The sequence below is a fragment of the Pseudorca crassidens genome, chromosome 2 (assembly GCF_039906515.1).
Source record: "Pseudorca crassidens isolate mPseCra1 chromosome 2, mPseCra1.hap1, whole genome shotgun sequence".
In the NCBI taxonomy this organism is placed as follows: domain Eukaryota; kingdom Metazoa; phylum Chordata; class Mammalia; order Artiodactyla; family Delphinidae; genus Pseudorca; species Pseudorca crassidens.
This window is the reverse complement of record NC_090297.1, coordinates 151,319,961-151,338,817: the sequence shown is the minus strand read 5'-3', so window position 1 is coordinate 151,338,817 and position 18,857 is coordinate 151,319,961. Positions and strand designations below refer to the sequence as shown.

The window sequence follows — 18,857 nt, the reverse complement described above, 5'->3', positions numbered from 1 at the left end:
GACCCAATGCAGCCAAAAAAATAAATAATAAAAACACTTAGAAAAAAAAAGAGAGCATTCTAGCAGCTATTTGGAGACTGAATTGGCAAGGGCAGATGTAGACACCCAAATTAGAAAGGGATTCCAGGGCGCAGGCGAGAGGTAAGGGCAGCCTGAAGTGGAGGCTGTGAGGATGGGAAGGAGTGGATGGACATGGATGCTGTCCCAGAGATCAGACAGGACCTGGGCATGGACTGGTTATAAGGGGGTAAGGAGAAGAGTTGACGACTCCTGTACACAGAACTGGCTTGAGGGGGTACCATTCAAAAACCAGGCAATGCTGAAGGGGGATCAGGCAGCGGGTGGAGAGGCAGTGGAAGATTAGGAGAATCATGACTGTGTCTTTAGATATGCCAAGTCTGAAGTTTCTTGAGACTCCCAACTTAGTCAACTAGGCAGGTGGACATAAGGATACGGAACTCAAAGGGAAAGACGCAGGCTAGAGATGTACTTCTGGGTGTCACCTGCACGTGGCTGATAACAGAAGCCTTTCATGAGATGGCTTAGGGACAGCTATGCAGTCAGAAGAGAACTCCTTGAACCAGACCATAAGCAATGCCAATGTTTAAAGATAGAGAAGGGAAGGATGAGTCAGCCAAGAAGACTTGGAATAACCAGAAGAGCCAGGAATATGGGGTCAGAGAAGCCAAGGGAAAAGAAGTGTCAGAAAGGAGTAAAAAAATGCTTCTGAGAACTAAAAAATGTTTCCTGCACTTAGTGATATGGAAAGCTGTTTCAGTAGAGCGATGGGGGAGGAGGCCAGACTGAAGTGGGGCAGAGGAAGGAGTGGGAGGTGCAGAAACGAAGACAGCTAGTAGAGCCAGCTCTTTCAAGAAATCTGGCCCCTAAGGAGAAAGGAGATAAGGCGGCAGGCGGTGGCGTTGGACTTGAGGAAGGTTTCTGTTGTTGTTGAAGATGGGAGAAGCTTGAGCGTGGCGGGAAGGATGTTCCTGAGGAGACCAGAGGACAGGATCTGGAACACAAGTGGAGGAAGAGCTGGTCTGCAATGGAAGTGCTGCCTCCTCTGCTCAGACAGGAGGGAAGGGGGAGACGACTGGTGCACAGGCAGCTGGGTCTGAGGCTTTGGCGAAACGAGTTGAGGGTGTTTTCCCGATGGCTTCGATTTCTCTGTGAAGTAGGAGGTGAGGTCCTCGGCTGAGAGTGAGGGCGTAGGTAGAGTTCTGGGGAGGGAGGTGTGAAACAGTCATTGTGGAGAGTCAGGAGGGAGATAACCACGGGAATGTGGTAGGAACACCAGGCACTTCTGAAGAACAAGTTGGGTTGGTGATGGCGAATTTTGAGAGGTCCCAACCTGCCTCATTTTGTCTTTTTCTAGCAGGCTTGTGGTCTGGGTGCAGGCAGAAAGCAGCAGACAGAGTGATTAATCTGGAACTGGGATTTTGCCAGACCAGGCAATAAAGACAGAGGGTCAGGAGAGTTTAGGATATTGGCAGGAGAGTTCTTAAAGTGATGGAACATGGAATTTATCTGCACTCAGAGAAGTCAGAGGAAGGTCACGGATGGCAAGAAAGTAGAGGTGCCAATGGACCAAAGGATCTAGAACATAGGTCCCAATGGACCTACGTCCATATGGACCAAAGGTCTCAAAGAGTTAAAAAACGGCTGTGTGGGAGTCTGAGATAACAAGCTGGGGAACCAGGAGGTGGTGACCAGAAAGCAGGGTGCTTTAGTAGGTGATTTCCAGGTGACGGCAAGATCTAGGGTGTGACCTTGGGAGTGAGTGGCTGAGCCGGGAAGCTGGTGAAGGGGCTGATGGGTCTGGGGGTAGAGTGAGTTGCTCATCTAGTCATTGATCTCCCCCAAAACAATGGACAGACTTGGAAAGGGAAGGATGTCTATGGGCAGATGCCAAAGGCTTCACTGAACAAGAGGGTGGTTGGTGATGATAAGGGGGAAGCAGAAATGCAGCCTGACTTTTATGAGATTAGGGGAATAATGGTCTTAGAGAAATTACATTCCCTTGTACCTTAAGTATGTTCTCCAGAGTGAAAGGTCAGAAAAGAAAGTAGAAGGAGTCTTGAGAAGAGGTAATAGATATAGCGTATGGTCAGAAGTTCGGAAATGAATACCTAGTCCTGATGACACTTACATGCTGTGTGACCTTGGGCAAGTCCTTTCCCCTCCCTGGGCCTCAGATTTTGCATCAGTAAAGACAGATTGGGGGAACTGGCTAACCTAAAGCTCCCCAATCGATGTTAGGGTGCCACAGATGGGTTACAGGTGTGCTGAGACATTGACCCCCCCCCTTAGCCCTCGGGTCAGTCAGAGTCCCTGAGCCGCTATCATTGTGTCTGTGTGCTATACTGTGAACAAGAGGGCGGGGTAGCGTGGGCCAGATACTCTCCAGGGCCCCAGCCGTCTCTGTCTCTGACGTTCTGTTTGCGCATCTCTGGCACTCGGTCTTGGAAGAGGCTGCAGGGAGGCTGATAGAAGAACAGACAGACTCCTGCTGCAGGCAGAAGTCCATCTGCTGGCAGAGATGGAAGCCAAGTTCCCAGCTCCCTCTTGCTCTCCTCGCCTCCCTCCCAGCATCAGCTGAGCGAGCTGTGATCCGCTCAGCTGCCCAGGTGAGGGGCAGGTGCATTTGTTCCTCTTCCGTCTGGTGGCTGGGTGGTCGCTGGCAGCCCCCTCAAGCCTCAGCAGCAGCTTATGAAAGTGGAGGAGCACTTCATCCACTTTCCAGCTCTAAAAACAGACTCACCATTTCTGAGGAGTCAGGCAGAATGTCTCATTGCACATGACCCAGACAGAGCCTTCACAATGCTGACCTTTCTCTTGGGGCCAGCCACTTCTCAGACATCCATGGAAGATCCACTATGTGGCTGACCTTGGGCCACCCTCTCTCTGCCACTAGCCCTCCCTAGTCTCCCCCTCCACCTCCTGTCAGATGCTATATGCTTAGAGAATGCACAGGCAACCTAACTGCACCCTAATCATAAAATATTAGGAAAGACCGGCACCTGGCCCAGTACTTTGTACACAGTAGATACTCAGCAAATATTTACTGAATAAATGAAGACTATTCTCGAATACTTAGAAAAAGAAAACCCTACCAAGCCCACCAGAAGTTTTTAAATTATTCATCACTTTGCTCCTATTTATTGGAGTAGATAAAAGATTGTTTTTTAAATTCGTTAATATTTATTGGTGCCTACTATATGCCAAGTATTGAAGTGTGAGCTGGTTTCACTTCCACAACCCTGTGAAATGGGTATGTAAATCCCATTTTACAGATAAGCAAACTGAGGCTCAAAGAGAGGTTAAGAGACATGTCCAAGGTCAAAGAAGTGGTAGACAGCGGCGCCAGGATTCTAACCGAGACGTATCTAACTTTAAAGATGGTGCTCTTTTTCAGCACACCAGGCTGCCTCTCTGCCTAAAGAGAGACCAGGATGGAGACAGAAGCGAAGGAGGAGGCAGCGAAGTGTGGAAGACTGCGTGGCACACAGGCGAGGCTCCCCGCTGCCTTGCCCTGGGAAAGTGGTTTTGAGGTTGGGTAAGCTTTGCTGAAGAGGAGTGGAGAGGGTCAGGGCCTCGCTCATCTCTCCGCCTTTGATTGCTTGGCTGGCTCACCCACTGCCTATGCAATCTGGCATCCCGCTCAGCCACCGCCTAGCTGGGTTCTCTGAGCGTGTGAGAGGCCAAGACGTGGCAAAGACCTGTCCTGTGGATATACCACCCTCGTCCCCTCCCCACAAGGTGGGGAGACTACTGGGCCCAGCAGAGACCCTCGTTCTCAGGGCCCAGGGAGCAGGCAGGAGAGGTCAGAAAACACGAGTGGTCTGACCTGCACAGATGAACACGGCTGTCAGCCCCCCATGCCTACCCGCTGCTGCCTGACAGGTGAGCAGCTGTGCTCGACATCTGTCTGTCCATCTGTCTCCAACTCAGGGGCCTGGAGAGAGCTGATGCTCCTCAGAGAGGGGAGGCCCTGGACCTGAAGCAGCTTCTATACTGCAGATATTAATCAGCAGGGAATAGGAAGGGTGGGGAGGGAAGAAAAGGGTGCCTCTATCACCATCCCAAACTTGAACGTCCTCCCCACTGCCAAGTCCCCCTCACTTCCCCCACCCTCCCGCCACTAGCTCCCCTAGCTCTGCCTGCCAAGCTCTGCAAATTACCACACATGCCAATAAGTCATTAGAAACCAGAGCGGCAAATGTGGGGTTGCCATGGAGACCAACACCGGAGATGGCAGCCTTGGGGGCTGGCCAGTGGCTCAGGTGTGCTGTGGGGGAGAGCTGGGTAGGCCAAAACGCCTGGCAGAGGGGAGATAAGGCACTAGCGGAGTGCTGACTTCAGGTGGGGCACCGGGCTCTGCCACCTCCGCTCCCCCCTCCCCCAAGGCCCTGTGTGCTGCAAGAGGGGCAGGTGCAGCAGGGCCAGCGGGCCAAGCCCCCTCCCTTCATAGAACTGCATCTCTGCCCAGAGGAGGTGGCTATGACCAAGCCCACCTGGGGACCAGCCCCAGGGTGAGGGAGGCTGACAGCCTTGAGCAACCTGAGCTGCTGGCCTATGTCTACAGGAAGAAGCCCCTCAGTGAGGGGCTGAGGGCAGGCCCAGCACTCAACCACTTTCTCCCATATTCCTGAACGTCGAACTCACTTGTGCTTCTGCCCAGTGCTGAGCACAGCACCCAGCTCTTCGTAGGTAGAAGCACACACACATTTGCTGCAGATGGAGAAGCGGATGAGAACGAACGCGGGTGAGCACCCGAGATCTCTGACGGGACAGGAGCAGGCCCTGGACTGAGTCTACCAGTTCAGCGTGACCTCTGACAAAGCCACTTCTCTCTGGGCCTCGGTTTCATCGTGGCGAAAATAACCAGATTGTGTTTCAGACACAGTGTATTTCAAACTGGTTCTTCAGAGCCTCGGAGTTCTGAAAGCGATTCCTCCAGGGTCACGGGTCAGGAGGAGGCCAAGTAGTGGGGTTCTGGTCCACTGGCTTTGCTTCAACTACAGCACCCTGTATTAATTTCCTGTTCTTGAGGTAACATACTACCACAAATTTAGTGGCTTAAAGCAACATAAATTTAGCTACAGTTTGAAAGGTCAGAAGTCCAAAATGGGTCTCACTGGGCTAAAATCAAGGTGTTAGCAGGTGCGTGTTCCTCCGTGGAGACGCCAAGGGAGAATCTGTTTCCCTGCCTCTTGCAGCTTCTAGAGGCTGCCGCACTCCTTGGCTCACAGCCCCTTCCATCTTCAAAGCCAGCAACGGCCAGTCGGGTCTTTCTCATCACTCTGACGCTGACTTCTGCCTCCCTCTTCTACATTTACAGGACTCTTGTGATTACACTGGGCCCAGCTGGATAATCCAGGATAATCTCTTTATTTTAAGGTCAGCTGATTCACAACCTTAATTCCCTTTGCCCTGTAACATAACAAATTTACAAGTTCTGGGGATTAGGAGGTGAGCATCTTTGGGAGGTCGTTATTCTGCCTACCACACATATAGCTTTGTCTTGAAATATGGATCAATTTCTAGAAATGTTTGAAAGCCACATGACCAGAGGACTCAGTTGCCAGCAGTTTTAAATGCTATGGCCTGGACTCCTCCTTTCCTCCCTGGAGGATCCTCCCAAGGAAATTCAGAGGAACTCTGGGGTCTGCCCATTGAGTGTGAACGCTGGCAGGCTTAGGCCGTCCTGGTGCGGTGTGCAGAAAGGTGGTCTCTGTGTCCACCAGTAAAGAGGTCTCCAGGGAGGAAAGCATGAGGGCTGTTGTGGAGAACCCACCAGTCTCAATTTTCTCCTCTCCCCTCCCTCTGTAACCATACATTCAGATTACCCTGCATGCATCTGTTCTTGTTTTCGCTTCCAGGTCAGGTCAGATGGCGCTAGCTGTGTGTGCATGTGCATCCACGCCTGCATGTGAGTGATCTTCCCCCACCAGACTGGTGATCCCCGAGTCCATGTCCTTGTTTTCCTTGGCTCCCCATTACCCGTCCCCATCCATTGGCACTGCACCTGGTGCAAAAGGTGTACTGATTTGACAGTAAAAAAAAAATTGAGACAGTGGCCCTTCTTCCCACATCGTGACCTTCAACACTGTCCCTTCCTAAATCCATCCAGAGGAGCCCCCAGATTATTTGTAATAAACTCCAGAAACAGGACCCAAGTTCAGAGGGCACAGGTTTTAGACTCTTCCTGCTAGCACATTTCTAGGCCCACAGTGATCAACACTTGCTCCTGGGGGAGATGGTGGCCTCACGTTCTCCTCCCACATAGCATGACCTCTGTTCTCACCTCTGCAAGATACTCTCTGCTGACTGCTTGGAACCCAGTGGGGTTGAATAACCAGATTCTTATGAGAAAGGGTGCCCTCTAGTTATTAATCACAGCCCTAGTGTTTTATGATTTTATGCAAATTACTCACCCTCTCTCAGCCCTTTTTTCCCCCTTGGTATAAACCATTCCCATTCCTACTTCTATTATATGTCCCAAGGGATCCTGGAGAAGAAATGTGATGCAGGAGGAGAAAGCTATTCTTTGGAGGTACGGCCCTGGGGAGATTGAAGAGAAAAGGAACTAACATTTACTGAGCTTCTACTTTGCAGCAGGCACTGTACGCAGATTAGCTCGTTTAACGGGGTGGTTGAGAACCAGGGCTCTGGAGTCAGAAAGATGTGGGGCTGAATTCTGACTCTGCCACTTGCTGGCCTCGGGCAAGTTACTTAATGTTTCTCAGCTTTGGTTTCCTCAATGGTAAAATGGGGGAAAATAACATCTACTGCACAGCGTTCTGTGGATTAAGTGAGATAAATGCAGTAACGCTTTCGGCACATCATAAGCACTCAACAACTTAGCTCTTATCGTTAGCAACCCTATGAAGTGAGTGCTATTAACCCAGATGTATAGGTGAGGAAACTGAGGCTCAGAGAACCTAAGAAACCGCCCAAGGGCGTATGGTTACAGGAGGGACTCTAACCAGCTCTGATTCTACCTCCTCTGGATTGCAGGCAAGCCCCAGGCTCAGGCCTGCATCGTGGAGGTGGCTGTGCCGGGGAGCCTCGGGGATAGAGCTTGGTGGGCCCTCCTTCCTCCGGCTGCTGAGGGCCCAGCGGAGGGAGAGCAGACCGTGGAGCAGAACACTTAGCCCTTGCGACCCTTGGCTCCGGCTCTCTGGCTGGGGGCCGGGACAGCGCCACCAATGCTCCCACTCTACCCCAGGGCAGTCTGTCTCCACACTCCAGAAGTAAGCCCAACCCCCAGGACCCAGGCGGCCTCTCTAGGGGAAAGAGAGACTCACCCCTCATGGGGGATGGATGCTCTTTTGGGCAGAATTTCATTTCCATTTTGCCATACACGAAACTAATTGGAATGTTCTAGGAGTAACCTACCAAAGAGGAGCTCAGGCAGTGAGAGGAAGGGAGAAGAGAAGCTGGCTGCAGACAGGGTAGAAAAATGGAGCTCAAGGGAATTCCAGAGAACTGAGCCCCGGACAACAGGGGGCTGAGTGGGCGCTGGTGGATGGCATCAGATTAGAAGAGAGCGCATCTACGAAAACAACTCGAGAGCTGGAAATGGGACCTGAGAAGAGCAAGAGGGCTTCAAGGGACAGAGATCAGCTGGCTCTGCAAAGGAGAGGCCCAGAGTACTGGCCTATGGTTTCCATTCTCTACAGGGCTGCTCTCCTGTTTCCTGAGAGAATAAAGGGGACACGAGAAACCTGGGTGATGGGGAAGGGGCTGCTCCAGAGACAGAGTGCCTGTCCTGGGCAGCTTACGCTCCTGTGGCCTTACTCCCACCCACGTGCCCTCCCCTGGCCTGGCCACCCTTCCCCACACCCACAAGTTCCCCTCCTGAGAATCCTCCCCTCTGCAGATCCAAACCCCACCCGGTTTTCAAGGCCCAAATCAGCTGCACCTCCTCGGGGAAACGTTCCCTATATACTCCCACACAGAGCTCACAGTTCTGATAACATTTATAGTCTAAATCACACAGTTTAGCACTTGGTTTTAAATACTGTCTGGTATTATTCCCTCCTTATTTCTTGTGAGTATAAGTTTTGCCTTTCCAGCTGATTGGTAGGTTTCCTTACCAGTAACGAGTGTGTCTTATGCTTCTTTTTATTCCCCCCTATCCACCCCCACCCCCTCACTGCCTAGGAGGCAGTGCCCATCATGTGAGGACTTGGTGGGTCAATACTGATTGACTAAATTAGCTTCAATGCCTGGAAAACTTCTTGACCAGCCACCCAAGTAAAACGCAGAAATGGACGGCCCAAACCTTGGGGTTTTTTTTTTTTTTTTTTTTTTGCTGTACCGGGCCTCTCACTGTTGTGGCCTCCCCCGTTGTGGAGCACAGGCTCCAGACGCGCAGGCTCAGCGGCCATGCCTCACGGGCCCAGCCACTCCGCGGCATGTGGGATCTTCCCGGACCGGGGCACGAACTCGTGTCCCCTGCATCGGCAGGTGGACTCTCAACCACTGCGCCACCAGAGAAGCCCAAACCTTGGGGTTTTAAAAGGTCGGATCATATCACCCCTGCCCTAAACCCTGCAAAGCCTCATCTTACTCTGAAGAAACAAACTCCTCACCCCAGCTCCAGGCTCTCCAAGATCTGGCCTCCTCAAACCCACCAGGCACAGCCCTGCCTCTGACCCCTTGCACCTGCAGTTTCCTCTGCCAGGTGTGCCCTTACCATCTGCCTCCATTTCATCTTTACGCATGTCATCTTCTCAGCGAGTTTGCCCTGTACAAAGCTACAAAGTCTCCTCTTCCTAACAATACACTCTTAACCCCCTTCCTGGCTTTATTTTTCTTTTTAGCACTTGCCACTTTCTAATACACAGTTGACACTTGACCGATGTTGGGGAACGGGGCAATGACCCTCTCTCTGCACAGCTGAAAATCTGCATATAATTTCCAGTCGGCCCGCTATATTTGCGGTTCCTCTGTATCCACAGATCAAACCAAATGTCATGTAGTGCTGTAGTATTTACTATTGGAAAAAAACCCCACGCAGCTGAAACCCGTGTTGTTCAAGGGTCAACTGCACTATTTACTCTATCCTCAGACAATAAAGTATAAGCTCTAGAGATCTCTGGTTGCTCATTTTTACCTACACGCCCAGTGCCTGGCACAGATGCTTCATAAATACTTGCTGAATGAAGAGACCCCAGCCCCACCCTGGGTCTGAGATGCGAGGCACAGTTGTGCTCAGAGGTGGGCAACGGACAGGAAATTCTGTAGGTTCCCCCTAGATGTGGGATTCTACCATTTCACCCCTGGGCCAGCTCTGGGGAAATACTTTGAGGTTCGGAGGCCTGGAGCTGTGTGAGCCCCAGTGACCTTCATCCCATTGGGAGTTCTGTCCAAAAAGTAGAAGGTGAGGGGGCGGGGGTGACCGCCAGGGAAGGTAACATGTCAAGTCCCTCCCCTCCGTGCACAGCTTTTAGGTTCCTAGCGTGCCCGACAGCCAGCCCTCTGTGGTCTCTCCATCTCCTGGGCATTACAACCCCTGCCCTCCCAGGCCAAAGACAGACACTTTTGTCACCTGCCTCTGATACTCATTCTGAGAACGGTTTGTAAAGGAACACGACCTTCCCTGACTTTCTTCTCTCCTCGCCCCTTTCCTCCCCCTACCTCCCCACCCCCCGCCCCCGGGTAGAATGAGGGAAGACAGACCCGCCTTTCCTGGGGGACCTGTGCTGGTTGCCTAATAATTGCTGCCCCTTCTTCCACATGTTTGCTCCTGAAGGATCTGTCCCGTGAGATGTTTGTAAATAGGAACAATTGTACTTGCTCTTCCCAAGACACAGGATTCTCCCTTGTTAGAGACACCCCACTGACAGTGCTAATCTCAAGCTTTCCCCACCTCCCTCCGCCTCATCTGGGGTCTGCAGCCCACCCACCCAGAAGTCACTGGGACATCAGTCACTGGGAGAAGACGTCTCCCAGAAGTCACTTGTGCGCTGGTTCCCACTACTGCGGCCCTGGGGACTGAATCTTAGGGTCCAGCTTCTCTGAGGCCACTAGCTCCATGTGGCCTCCGAGTCATTTAGCTGAGGCAGAGGAAACAATGTTCGTTCTCCAGGAGCTGTGACCTCTGGGAGGAAAAAGAAGGGAAACCCTCTCTGAAGGTCCCAAAAGTGGGACAGGCAGCCCCTGGCTTGGACAGGACTTGGGGAGCTTCTTACTGTAGGGGGTGGGGAGAATGGGCAGGATGCCCCCAGAGCACCCTCCAGGCCCAAGGGACACTGGATTCTGGGGGCGTTAAGGAGAGGAGCCCACCGGTCAGAAAGGTTAAGTCCTCCCTTGGTTTTTTTCTAGCTACATGTCCTTGAGCAAGTTATTGAACCTCTCTGAGTCTCAGTTTCCTCATGTTTAAATTAGAGATAATAAGAGGACCTACCTAATGGGGTATTTTTTGAGGACTTAATGGGAAAATGTAGGTAAAGCACATAGACAGTGCCTGGCACATGGTAAGTGCTCAGTAAATGCCAGCTGCTATAATTAGTGCCATTACACTGTGCAAGGTGGAGGCGAAGAACAGTTAGTGCCCCAGGAACCCTCTGCCTGCTCTTCCTCTTGTAATTCACTTCAAGACCATGGCATGCTGAGCAGCAGGGAAGGTGTGGGTGGAAGAAATGTACAGAGAGAAACTGAATTCTAAACCAAGCCTGGGTCAACTCACCTCCTAAAAGGCAGGTCCCTCAGGCCAAGGTTTCTCCTGGGTCCCCAGGAAGCACAAGAAGCCAGAGGACAAGGGCCATGGCAGCTCTGGGTTTGGAGCAGAGACTGCTCAATGCTGGCTTAGAACATTTAGGAGGCCAAGGTCATGAGACCAAATCCCAGCAGGGATGTACCAGGTCCCCTGCCCAAAGGCCAAATGTTTTAGGCTGGAGAGTGTGGGGATGTTCTGGGCGACCTGCCAGCCGCACTGGAAGCTCAGCTCTGAGCACCGGGAACAAAGAGGCTGAGGTAGGATGTGTCCGAGATGCTCCTACTATCTATAGAAGGCAACACACACACGACACAGCCCCTTTCCACACACGATTCCTGGGCCCCAGGGTTTCCAGGCCCACCACCTCTGCCTGGTTGACTCCTTTTCAAGGCTTGCCCCAATATCATGTCCTTTGATGACCGTTTCCTCATCTGGCGACAGAGACAGTCACCTCTTTATCTGCTTATCCCTATATTATAGCACTTGTTTCATTATGGTAAGACTGACTCCCCCATTTAAGAATAGTTATCTGGCACTAAACTCAGTGCATGTATGAACTCATTTAATCGTCACAACAACTCTATGAAGTAGGTACTAGTATTATCCCATTCATAGATGAGGAAACCGAGGCACAGAGACGTTACATAACCTGCCCAGCGTCACCCGGCTAGAAGGGGTGGATCTGAGCCGCAGCCGTGTGGCTCTAGAATCTGTACTCTTACTGTCGACTCCTAGAAGGCAGGGGCAACACCTGATTTGTCTCTGTCCCTAGCACCTAGCACAGGGTTGAACGCACAGTAGGTACTTAGAAAAGATAGGCTGACTGAGTAAGCACACGTCTGCATAAGGCTAACATGGTTGAATGTTCCAGCCTCTATGCTGCGGGACAGAGAGACCAAGGCCCTCTGGAAAGTATCACATAAAGCTATCCTTTTTATTCATCCTCTCTTAGCAATCCCACCGCACACTGTCTGTCCTGCCCGTTGTGTCTTTTCGTGCATGTCTCCTGCCTTCTGGTTTTTGTTTCTGTTTATCTCCTGCCTTTGTCTGTTCCTAGGTCACTCTCCCCCTTTCCTGTCCCACCCAGCCTCCATCCATTATCCCTGTCCTCTGTAGTTCTTGCAGGCTTGAAAGCCTCCCACCCCCATTCTTTGCTTTGGAGCTTTTCTAGAATCCAGACTTGCCCAAGGAGGCTGAGAACACCAATGACGTTGACTCATTAGACTGGCCATGGACCAAGCTCCTACACACTGACCCTGAATGGAAACGGCAATTTCTCATCAACTCTACTTAGATGCCGTGTGTGTGTGTGTGTGTGTGTGTGTGTGTGTGTGTGTGTGTGTGTGTGTGTGTGTGTGTGTGTGTGACAGAGAGAGAGACAGAGAGAGAGACAGAGAGAGAGAGAGAGAGAGAGAGAGAGAGAGAGAGAGAGACTGCCTGCCTAGTTTGTCACAGACCTGTGTGGGATCAGGAAGATCCACTGCCCTCCCTGCCTCCTCTCCCAGGGTCCCAACTTCTCCAGGAAGCCTTCCCGGATCCCATGAGAAAGCTTATTCACGCAACCATTCATCAAATCCTTATATATTTTAATATTCTGAGGAGACAAGGCATGCTCCTGAAAAACTTGGTTAAAATGTAATCTTCAGATAACTGTATAAGTTACCAGATGTCACAGACATAGGGGCCAAGTGAACTGCAGATAATCAGTGATTTCAATACAGAGACCTCTGTGACCTGGGACAAGTGGTTTATCCTCTCTGGTCCTCAATTTCCTCAGCTATAAAGCAGATGATAATCCAGAATTTAGAAGGTTATTAGGAGGATTGAATGAGATAATTTCTGTAAAGCTCCCGACAGACTGGTGCTTATAGGTACTCAGTAACCAATATGTTTTTTTCTCCCTTCTCCATCTAAAGCACTGGCCTTCTACTCAGCCCTCCCAGATAAATGGTAAGATATGAACTGGTCCATCCTTTGAGGTCAGAAATGTCTTAAGGACAGGATGACCCTGGGTCTGTAAGCTTTGCAGTACCTGGTTTACCGTAAGAAGATGGGCCTGTCATGTTAGAGGTCACTCGGTATAATAAAGATGACAATTTACTAGGGTTGTTCACACGCATCCCCCACTGACCCTACAAGTAGTGGGTCTTTGAAACAGCCTGGTGATTACAGACCTAATCAGCTGGGAAGTCCAGATACAACTTTGGTTCTGCCCTGAGATATAAAGGTTTGTTTAATTGCTGTATCCTCAGCTCCTAAAATAGTGCTAAGCACAGAGTAGGTGCTCAATAAATTGTTGAATGAATGAATATTTTTTTAAAAGCAATGGATTTCCTTTCCCCTTTCTAATAATAATAATAAAAAAAAGAGGGCAGGTAGGAGGGGCAAGTGGTAAGGTACAGGAATCATGCAGGGGGAATGCAGCTGCCAGGCCCTCCACCCAGGCTCCTCCTCTGCAAAGGGGGTACAGCAAAGCTAACAGTGCATGTGTGCCCACCGTCAGGATGCTCGGGAGCCAGGAGCCAAGTGCACACTCCTGGCTTGAGGCTGAAGCAGCAGTTTATAGAAGAGACGGGGCAAAGGTGGAGACAGACCTGGAAAGGAGGGACGGAGAAGTCTGGGGAGAGGACGAGGGTGAGAGAAGAGTGAGAGCAGTCTGAGGGAAAAGGGAGAGGAAGAAATGCTTGAAGGGGAAGTGAAGAGTGAAGGAGAAAGAGAGGAGGAGGAAGGAGGGGGGGAGACACAGGAAATAAAGAATGGGGAGTGGAGAGGAATGGTGGAGCGTTACAGAGGAAACCTGCTGTCTCAGCCTGGGTGGAATTCGTCTTAGCAGACCTCTGAGTTCCCCCTGCCATTCAGTGTCTTCTTTGGGTCGGGCTGTGCAGGAGGAGGCTGTAGATTTGGGGGTGCTCCTAGATGCCAGGTGTCTGCCAGACCCTGGGCAGGTCTCAATCCCTGAAGCCTGAGGCCTTTAGTTCCATCCTTTCCAAATAATGAGGTCTCATCCCAGGTCTAGAGGGACACCCCCTTCCCACCCCGCGTGGGGAGGAGGAGACTCTGTGAGCCAAGCCCAGGGGAAGGAAAGTGGTCTAGAAGGCTCAGACCCCTAGCTGTGTTCTCTTTCCGTCTTCTCCCCATAAGGACACCTGGCCAGCCAGGAAAGTGGGTCAGGCCACCCACATGTGACTTTTTTCTAATAACAGCAGGGCCCACAGGCAAGGGGGCCTCAGTGCCCTGTACACAGCCCTGCCCATCCCATGCCCAGTGCTCTTGTTGGAGGGACCTTTAAGGAGCAGTGGGCAGTGGGAGGGGATCCCTGCCTTCTCATTCAGGAAGAGGACATGGGCCAGAGCCCACCCCAAGCTGGCGGGGAAGGGGGAGCCTGCCGTCTGCCAGGGTGCATGATAAGACCCAGATCTCCCCATGATGATGACCAAGCTGGCAGGGAGCCGCCTCTACTCCCCTGACCTGGGGTGTCCGTTTTCTCTACCACCGCACCTTCTGGGGTCTTCAAGTAGAGGGCCCGACGGGTCCATTTCTGGCAACTGAGCGCTGCGCCCAGCCCACCCCCTCCAGACCCTGCAAGGTGCCCTATTAGAAGCTGCGTTGGTTCCAGCAGACCGGAGCTGCGGCAGCCTGAAGAACAGAGCACAAAGCCCAGCTGACATCCTCCTTCCTGTTCCTTTGATGGGGAAGAAAGGACAAGGACAGAGGGGGAGCACAGCAACAACCCTAGGGCCCACCCTCAGGGTCCAGGTCTCCCGCACCTCTTTAGCTTCTCAGCTCAGCCCTAATGGGGCTCAGGTTCCCCTCACCCGGCGGCTCCCCGCTGGCTGGGCCGCCGGAGCCTACGCCGCCCTTCGCCTGCAGGACAGACGCACCACCTGTGGCTGGCCAGCCCCTCCCGTCGGCTGGGTGCCGCGGTGGGCCCCGAGCTGGCCTTCCACTCCCGGGGCCCGCAGGCTGAGCCCGGGGCCCGCAGGCTGAACCCTAGGCCCGCCCATCCCCCACCCCGAATGTCCCAGCCCAGGCTGCGCACAGACCCCTGCCGCCCGGGAAGAGGCAGGCTCCGGGTTCCAGATACTTCGGACAGACGCCAAGGCCACCTTGGACACCCAAGCTCCAAGGAAGGGAAAGTCCCCGGGCTCTGGCGCGCTTCCCCTGGCGAGTCCGCGCCTGTCACGCCCTCCCTAACCTCTGCCACCTCGCGGCTCCGCGACATCTCAGGGCCCCGCTCTGCCCAGCAACAGTTTGGGGCGGTTCGGGCCTCTCCGGTGGATTCAGGCCCGGGCGCCCCCTCCTCGGGTCCAGGCTGCGCAGTCGGCAACCGTCTTTCCAGTCTCCAGCCCTCCTTCCCTCTCCCCTCGCGGCCGCCTCCCCGCCCGAGTCCCTGGCTCCCTTACGGGCGTCGCGGCAGAAGCCCGCCCCTCCCCTAGCGCCCGCCCGGCCCAGCGGCCCCCAGCCCGCGCGCCCCGGGTCGCAAGCCGCACACTCACCCCCGGCCGCCGGCCGCCGCCTGCGCCGCCGCGCACCGCTCCACTCCGGCCCGGGCTGGGCTGAGGAAGACCAGTCTGCCCTCCCTCCGCGCGCCGCCCGCGCAGGCCGGGGTGGGGTCGCGGGCGCCTCCCTGCCGCGGAGTTTTCCTGGGAGTGGTCCCGGGGCAGAGCCGGGTTAGGGCGCCGGCAGATCAACCACCTTCCCGCCCGCGCGTCCGGCGGGAGGCTGGCGACCGATATCGTGCGCTCCTTCCGCTCGCCGCCCGTTCGCAAGTGCAGCGAGCAGGCCTCCCCGGCGCCTCGCGCCCCTCCGCGCGCCCCTCCCCCCGGCTTCTCGCTCGCTGCTCCGCCGCTCTCCCAACCTCCCCAGCCCACTCCGGTCGCCTTCTCCCAGTCAGCCTGCCACGCCATCCCCCACCCCCTCCAGTCCTGCTGCCATTTTAACTCCAGAGTGTCCAGAGGCCCCTTTCACTCACACACACACACACACACACACACACACACACACACACACACACACGGAGGAGTTGGGTGGGGTCAGATGCTGAGGCTTGAGCGTCTGGGGCCGTGGTGTCCTCGTGCTTTTACACGCAAGGCTTGTCTGAAAGAGGAAGGGAGCACAGCGCGTGGATCTGAGAGGGGAAAGGGAACGGCTGTTTTGATATTGCTTCTTACTCCCTTGTAAAGGCCAGGAGGACGGAGGAGAAATTCAGCAGCTTTTAGAGCACAGGTGCAACTCATAAGCATAGCATTTTTGCTTTGCGTGGTGTTATCCTCCCCCAAGTTAACAGCGGACTAAGGGATGCAGAGTGGGTTAGAATTTGTCCATGGGTACGGGTACCGCTCATCCTAAAGAATGGTATGGAATATCCACCCCTCCCCCACCAGTTCTCATGCCCTTCCAGCATTGCCCCCTGAAATGGGCAGCTCTGGCTTTCTGGAAGATTCCATCCTGGCCCTTAGCAAAGATATCAATCTCCATAGGTGTTAGGCAGGAGCTGGCAAGCCCACTCAGGGGCTTGGCTTTGGGGGATGCCCCTCTTGCAGGCTGGACGTTGTGAACGCTGGGAAAGGAGAGCAGGATGCTGAAGGCGGGTGCTGGGCTGCTACCTGGTGGCTTAGAAAGGCTAGGACACCGCCACTGGTCGGTGCTTAGGAGAGTGTGTCTCCTGCTGGAGCCAACTGCCTGAGGCCCATGCTTTAGTGGAGGCTTGAACCTGGACCACTCAAAATGGACGTGACAAGCTCAGGTCCATGACAGGCCACACCCTACTGGTTCTGGTTCTGACCAGAGCCTGCAGAAGCAACCATAGGGGAGTAGGTGGGGTGGAGCCCAAGGGATGGGGAGTCCTGCCAGGCGTGGCATCTGGTCTGCCGTCCTTCATCCAGGGCTTTAGCTCAATGCCTCCTGTGAGCTGAGCTTCAGAGAGAACAGGGACAGAGCTTTCTGGCTCTGTCTTCTCCAAGGGCACAGCCGGTGGTAACTGCATGCCTGGAGGCTTTTATCAAATCGGCTTGAAGGTCTGTGTGTTCTGTATGCACAGAGGGGGTTCTCACCTTCATGTATTCAATAAGCACATATTAAGTTCTCATTGTACCTCCTAAACCACTCCCATGCCCCCACCCTCCACCCCTGCTGTGGGGTATAATGGCCTCAAGGAGCTTAGAGGGACAAGTTGGAACTATATGAAACACATTTTAACATTTCAAGGCAAAGGAAGTGCTGTAGAAATACAGAAAGAAAAGGCTGTTACAGGTTGGGGTTATTCATAAAAGCTTTTACGGAGGAGTTGAGCTTCAAGCTGAGCCCAGATGGAGGGACAGGTGAAACTGGCAGAGCAAACAGGGACTAGCAAATGCAGAATGCAGGAAAGTGGAGACCAGCAGAGCAGAATGGATTGCCTGGTAGGTAGGGGGCAAGGGAGGGAATTTATAGAGCTGCGATTGGATGCCAGGCCTTTTCACACATCTCCCTCATTTTATCCTCTGAGTTGACTCTTACCCCATTTAACAGACAGGAGAATGGAGACTCAGAGAGTTTAAGATCTACAGGCATAATTTGAACCCTGCTGGTTCCTAAGTGGCAGACCCTGTAAGACACATAAGGGATAAGGGAATTGTATCATCTGTGGGCAGAGAACTAGGTAGAGAGTGTGGCCCCAGAGCAGTGGTCCTCAGGCTTAAGCATCATCTAGAGCGTGTGAACAAATGCAGACTCACAGGTCCTACCCCAAAGTCAGATTCTGCAGGAATCTACAGTTTGACAAACTCTCTAGGTAATTCTGATTCAAGTGGCTAGATGAACCCTGCTTTGAGACACACTGGCCTGGTGTGCCCATCACTCTCTGATCTCTCCTGCCTGGGCTCAGCCAGCACAGAGCCCTGTATTCTGGACACTGGGGAACCACAGTGAAAGGAGAACACAGGGTCCCTGCCAGAGGCATGTTCACGGTGAAGCTGATGAAGCTTAAGTTTTATGGTTGTTCACTTGCGGGGAGGAGGGGAGGAGGGGAGGAGGGGAGGAGGGGAGGCCGGTTTACAAACAGGAAGCATTTTTATGCAGGCATTTCTGGTGAACTGAACGAAGAGGTGTCACAAGGAAGGGATCTGAATTTCCAAGGCTTACATAAATTATTGTGATCTTTCTAGTTCTAAAGAAATATCACCGTTGGGCCTAATTTTGTATTTGTTCTTTTTCTTAAGAGGGCCCCACAAAACCTGGCTCTTCCCCTGGCCCCTGCCTTCAGGGAGCTCCCAGGATCCACAAACACCCTTGGAGCACAGAGAACCAGAAAGGCAGGAGGACACTGCAGATGGCAGAGCTGTGTGGAACTGCAGGGAGTCCTCAAATTTATCTTGGGTTATATTCCTGGAAAAGGTACTGCAGGTAAAATGATGTAGGTTGAATCTGGTTTTGCCCAGGAACAATGTGATAATGGAAATTACAATCCTCACCAAGGTCTTGGTGCCCAACTTTTTATAGGCATAAGTATAAATACCATATTTAATCAACTGTAAATGATACACCTGCACTATGTATTTGTTAAATTGAATTTGAATATATAAAACAGCTAAACTGGGCAATATGGTAACCAAATCCCATTCTGTTTGACGTAATGTATTCAAAAGATTCCTGGGAGAAATGCTCTTGTGGCGGGAAGGAGGGAGCCATGGAGAAGACTGGAGAGACTCCCCTTCCCTTCATACGCAATCTGTTTAGGCAAGAGAGAGACTCTCAGAGGTCTGAAGCTGGGGGACAAGGGTTTTGTGCCCCATGGCAATCTGAAAACAGCCCAACCAGGCAGCATCATTTGTGGGTACACCTGGCCAACTCTGAAGTGCATATGTCTCTTAAGACAAATTAAGGGCTGCCTACATGCACAGCCCAAATGGGGGACATTTGAGAGGGATTTGAGTACATGAAGTTGGATGAGGGTGATCTGGGATGGCTTTCTGGAGGAGGAAATTTTTGAGAAGATACTTGAAGGCAGGAGGGAGAATGGTTAGGCCTCCTGAGAGGTCAGTGCCAGGGACCCTCAGAGACCTTTTCATTTGACTCTTAACCCACCTCATTGTGTAACCCGTAGGCTGCCAAGAAGACTTTGTCCCAAGGTGCCCGTCTCTCACCTCCC

At 52.7% G+C, this 18,857-nt stretch overlaps 1 protein-coding gene across 1 annotated transcript in view; it reads right to left on the bottom strand.

The window, feature by feature from the left end:
• Positions 1 to 15,668, bottom strand: part of LRRN2 (leucine rich repeat neuronal 2) — a 63,260-nt gene extending 47,592 nt beyond the window's left edge. Inside the window, exon 1 of the mRNA XM_067729295.1 lies at positions 15,226 to 15,668. The gene's annotated coding sequence lies outside the window, so the exon portion shown is untranslated. The remainder of the gene's footprint in view (positions 1 to 15,225) is intronic.
• Between the last annotated feature and the right edge of the window lie 3,189 nt (positions 15,669 to 18,857).